We start from the raw sequence: 15,673 nt of genomic DNA, 5'->3' as shown, positions 1-15,673 counted from the left end.
TCTGTTTTTGAATGGAAGCTAATTATTCATTCTGTTTAACGATTATTTTTAAATATGGATTTACTGTGAACTGAGACACTGATTCATTCAACGTATTTAAGCATGTTCCGTAAGTGGAAGCAACTAACATTCTAGTGGAATGGCTCACATACTTCGTGTGTTAGTCCACATGCATCTCAGTACTCTCTCGCATTGAGGTGTTAAGGGCTGAACAATTAGAGTTTTCTTTTATTCGTCCTTTTGGTTCAATAGGTATTTAGTTCAAAACTAAGTTACTATTATAGGTTGCCATTTTATATAAAATAGTTATTTATAAGTTTAACAAATATCTATGATATAATACATAAAAATAGGAACAAAAAACTAGCCTGACATAAATATTCCTGTTACACATAATATAAATTTGATCGGAAAATATTTTCACAGTGGCACAGATAGATATAAATAATCACAACTTTTCCAAATTCCATCTGCATCTGCATTTTCAATCATGTATAAAAATTATGAACTTATTTTGGTGTTACTATCACCTACTCTAGAAAATGTTAGTACTTTAAATGTCCTAAACTTCATTGTTGCAGTTTGTCCTATAGTGTTTGAAAACCCCATAACTTCCACATGGATTCTCCTGCTACGCACTGGAGGCTTGAACTAACTGTCATATTGAAAATAATTGGTATTCTCTCCTTCACATTCAGCCTGGGAAAACTTAGGTTCTTTCTTCCTGGTCCGAGAGTCCCATTTTTCCATCGCTGGCAACCAAACATGTCCCTCCAGACACCCAACATTGCTGAGTGAGTCTATGTTGGAAATCTTGAATGGAACTTCCCACCTCTCGTTTCGGATAGATTTTTGGCAAAAAAGCGGTACAGGAAATATGTTGGCAAGAATTTCCTAGATTGCCATCCTTGGACATTCCCCTTCAGGGGAACAACTTCGAGGCATGACAAACCTTCTTGGGGTCCGACCTGAAACTTTCTCTCTTCGTTCTGACTTAGAAGGCACACTATGCACATCTTTTTTTGTTTGAAAGTTTTTCCGAGTTCATATTTGTTTATAGTCTATGGTTAAGCTGCCATGTTCTGTTCTGTCGAGTGATTGGCTTATATACATGCCAGTTAGGTGTGCGCGCGTAAACCGGTCACGTTCGCGCAAGCAATTTTTACCGCGTAGCACGTTCGACTCCGGTGGGTCGGACAGAGGCGCCCCCTCGGGAGTGGCGCCGCTATGGTGCCTGGATAATATACCCTTTGTCCGCCCCAGCCGCCCTTCAGTTCCTTCTTCTACCCACCGTGTCAGGTCGTACTGGAACCAGTAGAGCGCAGCTTAGCTGACCTCCGCTTCCCTAGCTACTCGTGTTCTTGTGTAATACAGTTATAATCCTTATACGTTTTCTTATAGTTATTTAAAGGATACTTAGCGGGTTCCAGGGAGTAGCCCCTTGCCCTGCAACACGGTGCCTGAGCCATGCTGGCTCACGGTTCTTAGTCTGTGCCTGCCGGCCTCCGGCCGTTGCTGACAGAAATCCACAACGACTCCTGGTTACGGTGCTCGGGGGATCACAGATGAAGTGCCCATTTGCCCGGCGTTTAAGCCAACAGCAACATGGAGTGGCACTTTCATTTCCCCTCACCTTCTGCACAAGCCGGCGCTACTCGGCGGACAGAAGCGCCTCCTCGGCACCGGACCCCGCTGGCAACGGCGTTGCCGGCACCGAAGATCGACTCGGCACTGCTCCATCTCTCTGAGGTTGAGGAAGCCCACGACTCCTCCTACCAGTGCGTACAGCTCCCGGCACGCGCCGTGGTTGAGCTCCCTGCTCCTGCTGCTTCTTGGCACAACGGCACCGCAGCCGAGAGCTCATCACAGTTGGATCGCCCCAGGCACGACACTGAGAGACACGAGGACGCCGCACCCTTGATTCCGGTCCCGCGGGGCCGTCGAATCCAGTGCCTGGCGCTCCCCGGCATGCCCGTGGTTGAGCTTCCTGCTCCGGCGCTTCCGTGCAACTGCACACGCAGCCAGTGAGCTTCATCGAGTCGGATCGCCCGGCACGGGCACCTGCCCAGCACCGACAACGCCGGCCCGTGATTCCGGTCCCACAAGGGCCGTCGAATCTGGTGTCTGTGCGCTCCCGGCACGCGCGTGGTTGAGCTTCCTGCTCCTGCTGCTTCCATGCCAACGGACTGCAGCCCAGAGAGTCACCTTCTGGCTCGCCCGGCACTGAGTCCTGCCGCAGCACCGACAACATCGGCACTGTCGATCCCGGTCCCCCAAGGGCGTCGGACCCAATGCCTGACTGCTCCCCGGCACGCGCCGTGGTAGAGCTTCCTGCTCCTGCTGCTTCCGTGCCAACGGCACCGCAGCCAGAGGGCTCATCTCACTTGATCGCCCGACACCAACACCTACAGAGGCACCGACGAGCCGGCACTGTTGATCCCATACAGGCGCTTGGGACTGCCGTACCGCTCCCGTCCTCGAGGTCTTGGTCGACCTCCCAGGTACCGCTGTAGTAGGAGGTCCGGAATCTTCGTTTGGCCATCCAGTGTGCGCCTTCCCTGGGAAGAAGTACCGGTCCAGGTGCAAGTTGGGAGTTCTGGTAGAGTCAGGAGACTCTGACCATGATTTTTCGAGCAACCTCCATGGCCTTCCAGGGTCCGACCTGTCTTCCCACGCGGACATCTCTTATTGCTCAGACCGCGATTTCTGGTGTGCCACAAACATCCTACAGGCATCAGGACCATCCACTTGGAGACGGTAGCGCTCAATGTGGACCTCCAGGTGCGGACGGTCCCGGAGGAACAGACCGGGTTAGGGCTGTTCTATCGAGGTTGCCCACAGAGAGGAGGCCTCTACCATTCTTCGGACCATCCAGGCGATTGCCAATACTCTCTAGAGGGTCGGACTTGGTTGCTTGTCGTCCTCCCTACCCTGCTCACTGTAATCCAGTTTGAGTTAAGAACAGGTGAATGGATTGGCCAGCAGGTGACCGCCCCGAAATGTAGGGGGCTCAGCAAGTGACCCTACTTCACTTCAGGTGTACTCTGCAAGGGCCTTATGCCCTGCGTTAGCATCAATATGAGCCCTGCTTGTCCCTATATCCGTCCACGGAGATGTGATGGAATAAAGTTACTGGGAGCTTCTCCATCAAGACTCCGCCAAGAGCTCACTGCCCTGAAGAAGGAAAACGGCCGTCAGAGCTTCCCTCAGGCCTTGTTACCTTAGAGCATCTCCATGAACATCAGGTTTTTGAACCTCTGCGGTGAACTCAACCACAGATGGAAAGCCTGAAAGGACAACAGGGTCCTCATGCGATCTCTCTCGGCGTGCATCGCCAACGTCCGCTACTGCAGGCCTTCCGTACCCAGTCCACACCGACCACACTCTCTGTTGCCGCCACAGATACGGCTATTGGCAGCGCGCGCGGCTGCACGTGGTTCACAGCATGACTGCTCAGGACCCGAGGAGAGGCCAGATGAGGTCCCTCGCAATCGCATCGGCGGACCAACGACCAATCTGTTCGAAGGTCTGCACCCCGAGGGGTGGGGTGTTACCGGTACAGGCCTGATCCCCTCCTACTTCTCTTGGCGTGGTCCCCAGTTTACTTCAGTCGCTGTCTTCTTACACACTAGTGGAATGCATGGGCGCGCCACCTCCACTTTGTTCCATACCCTGGCTCCCTCTTCAGAGGCTCCTCTTGGGCGCATTCCTCTATACAAGAGGGCAGCGCCGTGGACAGAGGGGGCAAAGGGGTGACTTCCCTTATTCCCTACACCCCAACCCGTTCGTACGGTCTCAGACCTGTCCTAGACCCAAGAATTCAACAGCTTATGATAGGTTGAAGTCTTGCATGGTACTCCTGGGAACCATTATCCTGTCCTTGGATCCTGAGTTGGTATGCGCCCTCGATATGAGGACGCGTACTTTCACAATGCCATTCTTCCCTCTGACGGGAGAACCTCCACTTTCTAGACCAACCGTCAAAGTACTTTCCGGTTTACAGCTTGCTGTTTGGCCTCCATTTCACGGCCCAGGCATTTGCCCAAGTGCGTGATATGAGCATCCCCCACGAAGGGAAGCGAACCGGGTAGTCAGTGGGGATTCGGTTTGGTGGGAGTGCACGTGGGGCAGCTGGGTTTGGGTTTTTTGGTGGGGGGCAGACAGGGTAGGATTCAAAGAGCTGCAGGTTGATAATGGGCTGCTCTCCATCTCCAGTCCATGGCATGCAGGATGTGTCAAGTCACAGTGCCAATTGCAACAGGGCACTGGGGTGCTCGTCTCCGTCCGTCTGCACCCAGGCTGGAGAGTTGAATGCTTGGGCTCTCTCTCTGCAGGGGGGTGGGGCAGGCGCACTGTGAGGAAAAGAGTGGTGCGGCCCTACACCAAGCAAGGTTGGGGAGGTAGAAGCTGGGACGGAGTGGATTAAGTGGCTACCACCCTCTATGCAAGACAGCCCACAGAGTCTGCACAGCCTGCTTCCCTCCCTTCTCTCCCCCTAGGGGCAGAGCCCTCTGAAACCATGCAGCTGTTCCAGTGCTGATGCATGTCAAGCTGCCCGGCTGCACCTTCTGACAGCCCACAGTCAAGTCGTGTCTGCACCACACCCTTCCTCACCCACCCAAGCTGCTCCACTCTCCTTTGGCTGTTGGCTGTGCCAAATCTACCTACATTCTGTTAAGTACCTCCACGCAGAATCTGTACATTACTGATTCACAATCAGGACTTCAACATGGCAGAGTCCGAAGAGCATGGGACTTCCTTGGTTTTCTAAATGCAGGAGCCAGGAGCTAAAGAGCATCACTGGGAGCGTGGTCTTATCCACCTCCTCCCTATAGTCTGCATCTAGGTGCCAAAGAGATTTCGCTGCTTCTAAATGGCAGAGTAGGAGAGCAATTTCATTTAGGAGCGTGATTTCTCCATCTCACATAATAGTCTGCGATTATTCAAACGGATTTCCCTAATTCACTGGCTTTTGTAATGCAGGGAGCTCAGTTCATGGGACTAGTCTTCTACGTCCTCCCTACAGTCTGCTCGATCTGCAGCTAGCTGGTCTTGTTTTTCACCAGCTTTCAGCGCCCCAGATTCTCCACCCCTAGAACATAAGAAGGCGTAGGTTTCCATCCTGGACCAAGGTCCATTAGCCGCATCTGTCTACGGTTGGCCATTGCAGTTGCCCCGAGGAGTGATCTAACAGACAATGATAATGATTCTCTCTGCCATTCCTTTCTCCATCTCCGATGAACTGAGGCTTGGGACACCATCCTTTACCCTTCCTGGATACCAGCATTTATTGGATTAGCCACCTTGGAATTTATTTCCAGTGTTTTTACCCATTGTTATAGTCCCAGCCTTCACAACCTCCTCAGTAAGTTCCCAAGTTTGACTGTGCGCTGGTGAAGAACTTCCTTTTATTTGTTTTAAAACGTACCTTTATTCATTACCCTAAGTTTCTGTATTATGGGAATAAGTAAATAAACTTTTCCTTTATCCTTTCTCCATAGTTTTCATTTCATGATTTTATATACCTCTATCATATCCCCCCTTAGTCTTGCAGAGGGCCAGCTCTTTAATTCTTTCTTCATTATGGGACTCTCAAACCCCTAATTCTTTAGTTGCCATTTTTGAACCTTTTTCTAGCGCTAGAATATCTTTTTATTGAGCAGGTGAGGGAGACCACATCTGTACACGTCATTCGAGATGTGGGTTTGTACCATGGATTTATATAAGGGCAATAATATATTCTCAGTTCTTATTCCTCTCATCCCCTTTTTAATGATTCCTAACATTCTCTCTTATCGCCTTTTTTGACCACCTCTGCACCACTTGCAATGACCCTCTTCAGAGAACTTATCCCACGATTTGACTCCAAGATGCTTATTTCCAACTCGTTGTAGCTTAATTAGCCTCCATCATATTTGTTGTATAGTTGGGTTATTTTTTCCATGTACATTACTTTAACATTATCCTATTAAAGTTTCATTGCCAATTATTGTTGCCCCATTCACTTTAGTTTGTGTTGAGATTCTTTTTTGAAGTTTCTTTCACAATTCTGCTTGGTCTTAACTATCATTGAGAGTTATTATCATCTGCAATTGACCTCATTTTTACCTTTTTCCGATCTTTATGAATAACTAAAGGAGATGGTCCGTAGGACTGACCCTTGTGGAACCCTCTCTGAGGAAATTACCATTAATGTATCCTGTCCCCGTCTTTAAACAGTTCTCAATTCTATTGAAAGTTCTTTGTCCATGACGCTTTAATTTATAGTTAAGAGCCTTTGGTTGAGACCTTGTCAAAAGCTTTCTGGAATCTTATAGTACACTATGTCCACTGTATCCCCTGTCCCACCATGTGTGTGGTTGGACCCTTCAAAGGGAACTCTTCATAGATTAGGGTTCAGGACACGATTAAAGGAACTGAAGGGCGGCTGGGTCGGCAGGGGTATATATCCGGCACCATAGCGGCGCCACTCCAGGGGGCGCCCTGCCGACCCACCGAGTGTTGCTAGGGTAAAAATCTTCCGACGAACGTGCACGCGGCGCGCGCACACCTAACTGGAATGGATATAAGCAATCACTCGAAGAAGAACATGCAGCTTAAACATAGTATAACAAATATGAACTGGAAAAACTTTCAAACAAAAAAGATGTGCATAGTTTTCCTCTAATGTCAGAACGAAGAGAGAAGTTTCAGGTGGACCCAAGAGGTTTTCAAGCCTCGAGTGTTCCTGAAGGGGAATGTCAAGGTGGCAATCTAGGAAATCTTCCAACATATTTCCTGCCGCTTTTGCAAAAATCTCTCCGAAACAGAGGTGGGAGTTCCATTCAGATTCCAACATAGACTCATCAGCAAGTTGGGTGTCTGGAGACATGTTTGGTTGCAGTGATGGAAAATGGGACTCTCTGACCAGGAAGAAAGAACCTAAGTTTCCCAGGCTGAATGTGAAGAGATACCAATTATTTCATATGACAGGTAGTTCAGCCTCAGTGCTAGCAGGAGAATCCATGTGGAATTATGGGGTTTTCAAATATAGGACAAACTCACAATGAAGTTTAGACATTTAAATACTAACATTTTTAGAAGTACTGTAGTAACCAAAATCAAGTAATATTTTATACATGATTTAAAATGAGATGCAGTGGAATTGCAAAAGTTGTTATTATTTATTCTATCTGTGCACTGTGAAAATATTTTCAGATCATTTTATATTTGTAACAGGATATTTATGTCAGTCTATTTTTTGTTCCTATTTATGTATTTATCATAGATATTTGTAACTTATAAATAACTATTTTATATAAAATGGCAACCTATAATAGTACTGATTTGAATTAAATACCTATTGAACCAAAAAGGAGAATAAAAAAAGAAAACTCTAATTGTTCAGCCTTAAAACCTCAATTCGAGAGAGTACTGATGCATGTGACTAACAAAGTATGTGAGCCATTCCACTGATGTTAGTGCTTCCACTTCGGAACATGCTTAAATACGTTGATGAATCAGTGTCTCAGTTCACAGTAAATCCATATTAAAAATAATCGTTACAGAATGATAATTAGCCTTTCCATTCAAACAGACCAAACACCATAGCTGAACTCTGCCACCTTTTACTATTCTACTTTTTACCTGGTTACTTTTCCCCCCAAAAAACTTGCCATTTTGGATGTTTGGTGTAGTAGATGGTTGTGTTGGAAGAGGCTAGATTGGTGCCCTTTCCCCCAGTAAGCAAGATTGCATGCACCCCTTAACACACACCAATTGTTAGTTTGGAATTAGTCTGCCCATACCCCATCAATCAGGTTTATGTGCATTCATATACCCTCTCTCTCCACCAAAACCAAATCAGGTTTGTACGTATCCAGCACCTACCCACAATACATTTACTAGCCCTGCCCCCAATATTAAGTCTGTGCTCACATGCATTCTTATCAGGTTTGTGGCCCACTGCCTGATCCCATTACCTCTGTGTGCACCCAGGCCAGATTCATTCTTGGGCGTACACCACAAACAAAATTACATGTGAATAATGAGAGCAGGAATAGGCCATTTTGTATTAGGATTATCAAAGTTTCTCACTGTCATCTCTAAAATGCAGCTCCCCTTTTGGTGGAATATGTCAGTCAGAAACTACCCAGAAAAATATGGAATTCTTCTGAAAAAGTCTAACAACCCCAAACCTATTCAGTGCTGGGGGAAAACTATTCCCCTTCATTCCATCAGACCTTTAATAAAAACCGGGAAATGCTGAACGCAGTGTTCAATTGAGCTCTTTGACAATATCACCCATATCATAAGGAGCAGCCATGCCTGTGGGGAATCCCAGCTCACACTTCTTAAAAGAGAGGAAAAATTTGAGAATCTGAGATTCTCCCACAGCCTTCCACTCATGGACAGGAAGAAGGAGGGGTGTAAACCACAGAATCTGCTGAGTCTGGAGATGGAACAACAGCCACTTCCATGAGGAAGTCTACGGATGAACCCGTCCCTCCTTCCTCCTGGAGCAGAAGTGGGAAGAGATGGAGTAGAGGCGGGGCAGTGGTGTGGCCTTGAGGGAAGGGTTGGAGTGGGGGCAGGGTCTGGGGCACAGCTGATGCTGGTCGAGCACCCCCTGGCACAATGGAAAGTTGTCACCTGTGCTTGGAATAGGATTCAGAGAATTCACCCAAAGAGCTTTCCTGATCAGATATGCTGTTATTGGCTCCAGTATTATGTATTATAATTGTGAAATGTGTATAACAGCTTCAGATTCCAAATGAAGGAGGCAAAAAGGCTTAAAAGACTGATATGTAAGTAGTTCAGTAATATGTGCCAAAAAGTCAATGTATTGATATCAGACGTTTGCCATATCAAACATGAAAACTACAAACATGTAAAACATTGACGACCAGCAAGAGTTTGAAGTAGACAGTCTGTACCCAAATCCAAAATGCATAATGAATTTGCATGCACATTCCCACAAAAAAAAAAAAAAAAAAAAAAAAAAAACCTTTGTTAACTTAAAGTTAAGGTTTCTAAACTGCATTTCTTAAACACTTTTTACTAAAAATATTGCAAATCTCCAGTTTCCTTAATACCCAGTGAGACTACAATATCTTTAAGAGATCTTATTGAATTAAGTTTCAATAGCTTTGGAATCCATTGAACTATAAATGCAAAGTTTGTGTGTTATTTTGGGATTGTATGTAACCCTAAGAAGTGTTAGGAGCTTCAAAGGACTATTTTAAACAATGAACCAGACAAGAAGGAACTCACAAAGTTCAGTGGGTTTCCTAGCAAATTCGTGGGAGGAGGTGAACGCAAATTCCCACAGTTGGATCCAACCTTTTGAAGCTATGCCCTGAGGAGAGCACCACTGTCTAACTGGTTACATATTCTTGGTCTCTGAAGATCCCAGACCCAATCTGTATAAAGGAAAGGCTAATCTATATATATGGGTTCTAATTGTGAGCAAAAAGTGGAAGTTAGAACCACAGAAGAAAACCCTGTGTGGGGCTTGAAGGACTGACCATCTACCAGATCCATTGCGGGAGTTGGTAAGCTTATTAGCATGCATACTTTTATTATTTTTAATATATTTTCTCTGTGAGGCTTTCACCTTAAGAATAAAAGTGCTTGCTTGGAATGGGCCGTGTGGTAACTTATAACTGTGAGCAGTTATGCTGTTTGTAGCTTTGGGAGAGAAAGCAAAATGGAGACACAGGCTGTTTGGGCCATCTAGCTTATTGAGGAACTCACAATATAGGCAGGGAACTGTGCAACCTGGAGAAAAAGACCCAGTGAGGAGGGAGAGATGCAGGTCTCCACCCAAGAGGTGATGGCTGAGGAGCTGGGAACCTAGATCAGGTGCCCTTACTGGACCACAAAGGGGAAATATAGGTGCAGTTGTCCTCAGCTATGACACCCATGTCATCTCTAATACACTTAATTTACCTCTCAGACACCTTCATATTCATCTTCTCCTTTACAGTTCCAACATATAGCCCCAACAACACACACATCTAGTTTCTCACAGTTACACTCATCCACACAACCTTAGCTCTGGCCTCAGCAACATTAAAATTCTTTATTGACTAAAATATATTTTAGAAGAGTTTAGAGTGCGTTATTAGTACAGAAAGATCAGAACAACACATGCACATGTAAAAGCTGAGTATTATATATAGACTACAGATTATGTGGTGGATCATGCGGATCATAAAGGCTCTTGCTGCATTTAAGCAGTGAACACAAAGTTGTTTGTGGTTGTAAGGGATCAGGGAGTAGATGGGCTGGTCTAGCAATCACAGCTGGGCTGGTGTCACCAACTCATAAATGGTCACAAGACAGTAGTCAGTGCACAGAATCAGAGTAATCACTGGAGAAAGGATCCATAGGTGCCAACTCCATGGGTGCTATGGGGTTAGAGCACCCACTGAAAAAATATAGTGGGTGTTCAGCACCCACCAGAAGCACGTCCAATCAGCTCCTCCTCCTCCCCCACAGAGCCTCCCACGCACCACGATGAGTTGTTCAGCAGTGTGCAAGAGGCGCAAGAGGGAGGAGGAGGAGAAGCGGGGGCAGAAAGAGTTGCGGGGAGGGCAGGGCATGCTCAGGAGTGGGGGCTTGAGGGAAGGGGTGAAGTGGGGACGTGACCTGGAGCAGAGAGGGGGTCAAGCACTCCCCCAACAACTAAGAAAGATGGTGCCTCTTCTAGGATCAAAAAGCAAAAGTAGTTACCAGGCTGGAATCACATGGTAAGAGTCAGGACCAGAGACAGGAGAGCAAAGATAGCTGTCATACTAGAATCAGAAGGCAAGAGTCAGGACCAGGCTGGGGTCAGAGATTGGAGATCAGCAAAACAAGATGAGAAGTCTGCAAAATTACACAGACAATATCCTGGGGCATTCTCTAAGTTAAATAGTGAGAATGGGCCAAACAGAAGGTCACAGGGAGCTGTCACCCTGGATCCGTTGGGTGATATTTCCTGCAGCACCTAAACTCCACAGTGGTCATTGGTTGTGACACTGCATGACCTCCTAGTGCTAATGTAGGACCATCAGCTATCCCATTTTTGCAGACCTGGGTTCTAGTCCTACAGATCCTTACATTGACGTGCCTATACACAGAACCAGTGGCACTGGTAGTTGCTACTTCAGTGTCAGAATTTAAGAGTACAGAAAGGTCTGATGGCAATTATCACTGTGTTATAGTATGGCATTTCTTCATGAGTCAAACTTTGCCCTTTAATAGAATGGTTCCTTAAATCTGTGTTACTGCTCTAAGGGTTATGTCTGGGTTTTTGTTCTCTTTATCTCCTTGAGTTAGGCCCCAATCCTGCTACTGTTGACTTCCACGAGAACAAAACTGAGTCTTTTCTGAGTCTTTAGTAATAAAAAGTAGTTAGAGGTAAAACCTGGTACTTTGTATGTCCTTGTGTAGAAATAAAACGATGAAGATGTGGGTAGACAAAGGGTTATCAGGGCTACAGCTTTACATGTACTAGAGTTGATGTAAGACTATTTCATCTCGACTAAAAATCCTTTAAAAAACAGCGAACAAAGAAACATTTAGGTGTTTTAGCCCTAGTTAAAGGAAAAAAGCCTTCTCCCTTCTACAAAATATAGACCTTTGAAGGAGGTCAAAGTTATAATAATTTTAATCAATTGGGTTTAATGATCTTTGACACAATGTACAAACTACTTTAAAATAAGACACCAAAATACTTACTGTAAGATATAGGCTAGGGCATTTGTGCCGCCAAGTTATAGACACACATATATACACAATACCTTTGGTACCTCACAATGAGACCTTATAGTGCAGTTAAGTGAATCAAAAGCTTAGTTTCCCAGATCTAAATATCATTTTTAAATAGCAATTTTCTCCACCACTACACAGCTCTTAAAATTAGAATCCAGAGTCTCAGTGAAGATGCATTTTACTGTGAAACAACAATCTTTACAATTAATGTTTTTGCTGCAGTAATACCAACATGAGGAGGCAGTGGGGAATCACACCCTTAAATGAACCATGAGCTAAAGTAATAAACGAAGAGACACCTTGGGCCAGAACTTCTACCAGCCTATCACATATGCGTACTTCCTAAGCTGATTGTTTAGGAGTCTCTCATCCTATGGGAGAAGTGGCAGGATAATTCCCTTGGCATTTCAAGATAGATAGCAAGTATTTAATTTTAATTTTTGTAAAGAATTATAAAACGTATATAGATGACATACTGTAACTAACTGTGTAATAGCACATTTAGCAACAGAATTTAGATCTTGTAAGATATGGAGGGAGATTTTATGCTATTTTGCCCAATGGGACAAAATGCTATTGGGAAGGTTTAAAGTAAGGCCCTGCCCACACTGCCAAATTTCTGCACAGTAAAGCAGCTTTCTATGCTGTAACTCCCAGGGTGTACACACTACCAAGCCACTTGGTGCGCAGAAACTGCACAGTTGTAGCGCTCTAAAAAACCCACCCCAATGAGCGGCATAGAGCTTTCTGCGCCTGGGCTACAGCACCATGATTGATTACAGCATCGCAATTGGCCTCCAAGGAGGTGTCCCACAATGCTTGTTCTCACCTCTCTGGTCATCGGTTTGAACTCTACTACCCTGCCCTCAGGTGACCAACCGTCAAGCCACCTGTAAATTTCTTTGGAATTTTGAAAAAGTTCCCTTCCTCTTTGCTCAGTGATGCGTGCAGTGGTCTCAGCGCATCTTTCCAGGTGGCCATGCCTGATCTACGCAGCAGGTGATCCCCCACTTGGAGCAATGCCGAGCTGCTAGACCTCATCAGCATTTGGGGAAAGGAGGCAGTGCAGTTATAGGCACCGACTCTGTGGCTGCTCCAGGGCTGGAGCACCCACAGGGAAAAATTGGTGGGTGCTCTGCACCTATCGCAGCTCCCTGCCCCGCCCCAGCTCACCTCCACCTCCTCTCCTGAACATGCCGCCGAGCCATGCTTCTCCCCCTTCCCTCCCAGTGCTTTTGTTGCGAAACAGTTGTTTAGTGCGGCAAGCGGTGGGAGAGAGTCGGAGGAGGAGGAACGCAGCATACTCAGGGAAGAGGCGGGGCCAGGGACGGAGAGGTGCGAGCACCCACCGTTGCCAAGGAAAGTTGGTGCCTGTGAGTGCAGTCACAGCTGTGCTCCAGACATCGGAATTATGATACCTATGGACAGATTTCATGGCACATGACAGAAAGAGGCCATAACCAGGACACATAGGGTGTAGGGTAAAAGGGTGTAGGGTAAAAGTGAAGAAGCTGCATAATGCCTACCACAAAGTGCAGGAGGCAAACAGCTACTCCGGTGCTGCACCCATGAGTTGCCAGTTCTACAAAAAGAGCTGGACACGATACTCGGTGGCGACCCCACCTCCACCGTGAAGACAACTGTGGATACTTCAGTGGCTCATGTGCCAATCGAGAGTGGACTGAGCCAGGAGGAGGAAATCTTGAACGACAACGTGGAGGGAGAGGGGGACCCAGAGGCAGACGATGACTCAGAGGTCAGAGATGCAGGCAGCCAGGTGCTCTTTTCCACCCCAGAGGAGGTTAGCCAGTCATAGCGAAGCACAAAGGGGAGAGCATGAGCCTGGTAAGTGGATCTGATTTTGGGAATCACTGAAGCGAGTTGTTGGGGGCAGGAGGGTTGCAGAAAGCAGGCTTGTCTCTGTATGATGCACGTACCCCCACGTCTAGTCTGAGCGGCAGAACAGGCTGTTGATAGACTCCCTTGCTTCATGGGAATCTCCCTCAGAGATCTCCAGAAAACTCGTGGAGATACTGGGCAATCCGCTGCCAATAGTTCTTTGACAGAGCTGCTTTGTTTCTTGCCCCATTAACAGTAATTTTCTTGCACCACTGTGCTGTCATGGGGAGGGGGAAGGGAGGGATCATTGCTGCACACAGGCGAGCCGCATAGGGGCCAGGGTGGAAGCTGCAGTCTTGGAGAAGATCCTCCCTTGATTCCCTGTTCACTCTCAGCAGCAAGATATCTTCCACAATGATCACATCCTGTGGAAAGTGTGGGGACAGGAATAATTATCAGGCCCCTCCTACAGTGCTGGCTCTCCCCAAGAGCCCCACGTGCCCAGTGTACAGAAGGATCAAGGAAGATCCACTGCGTTTCCTTTGTCTAAAAAAATCTGTTACCTTCTCAAAGGAGATCAGGTTGGTTTGGCACAATCTATCTTTTGTAAAACCATGTTGTATTTTGTCCCAATTACCATTGACCTCAATGTCCTTAACTACTTTCTCCTTCAAAATTTTTTCCAAGACCTTGCATACTACAGTTGTCAAACTAACAGACTTATAGTTACTTGGATCACTTTTTCCCCCCCTTTCTTAAAAATAGGAATTATGTAAACAATTCTCCAGTCGTATGGTACAACCCCTGAGTTTACCGATTCATTAAAAATTCTTGCTAATGCGTTTGCAATTTCATGTGCCAGTTCCTTTAATATTCTTGGATGAAGATTATCTGGGCCCCTCAATTTAGTCCCATTAAACTGTTCAAGTTTGGCTTCTACCTCGGATGTGGTCATATCTACTTCCATATCCTCATTCCCATTTGGCATCCTACTAGTATCCCTAAGCGCCTCATTAGCCTAATTAAAGACTGAAGCAAAGTATTTGTTTAGATATTGGGCCATGCCTAGATTACGTTGCTCCACTGTTACGCTGGCAGCCTCCCTACGTGCCCCCTCCCCAAAGCACCTCCCACTCACTGGCAGACCCCATGGATCAGTGCCTTTCCCCTCCTCCCCTCGCCTCCTGCCCGTGGCAATCAGCTGGCTTGCAGCATTCAGAGGGGAGGGAGGGAGGAGGAGCAAGGACGCAATGCATGAAGTAAAAGGAGAGGAGGTTGGAGGGGAGAAGAGGTGGGTCAAGGATGGGGGTTTGGGGGAAGGGGTGGAGTGGATGGGCCGAGGGTTGAGCCCCCTACCCCCCGCAAAGTCAGTGCCTGTGCTTGCAAGAACAGCAAGAGGATCAGCCAATCCATGCTCTTCTCCTCTCTGGACTCCACCACCTCAACCAAGCTTCATACTCAGTAGTGATGGTTGTAGTATTAAATTGTTTCTTTAAAATTGTTTTTAAAAAAACCTTATATCTGTATTAAATCTCTTGTTTAAAATGTATATAATGCCTTTTATCTGACAAAAACAAATTTTCCCTGGAACCTAAGACCCACTATTTATATTAATTCTTATGGGGAAATTGGATTCCCTTACCATCGTTTCACTTCAGGTCGCATTTTTCAGGAACATAACTACAACGTTAAGTGAGGAGTTACTGTACAGCCTACATCTGCTGACTTTCAGGACATAGTAAATAAATGTAACTGAGACACAGCTAGTGCCACATCCTGTTACCTGATGCTCATTTTGTCCCCAGTACTCTCTGTATGACAAAAGTTGTGGCATCTCTTGGAAGCATGTAGCTTCTCTTTACCACAATGTCTCTCATACCACTCTATCTGGTGTATGCCAGAGAAACAGGATCACGTCATCTTCAATGACTTGAGTTTTTCTTCAATAAATCAGGTCACTTTTGATTAACTAAAGTCGAGACATCAGTATGAAATTATTAGATATTTTCAAATTGTTAATTTTCTGTATTTAAGTGTTACTCAGCATTTAAACAATCTGATAAATTATACAGGTTTGTCATACACTGCTTATTAC

The sequence above is a fragment of the Chelonoidis abingdonii genome, chromosome 6, assembly GCF_003597395.2.
Source record: "Chelonoidis abingdonii isolate Lonesome George chromosome 6, CheloAbing_2.0, whole genome shotgun sequence".
In the NCBI taxonomy this organism is placed as follows: domain Eukaryota; kingdom Metazoa; phylum Chordata; order Testudines; family Testudinidae; genus Chelonoidis; species Chelonoidis abingdonii.
This window is presented reverse-complemented; position numbering follows the sequence as displayed.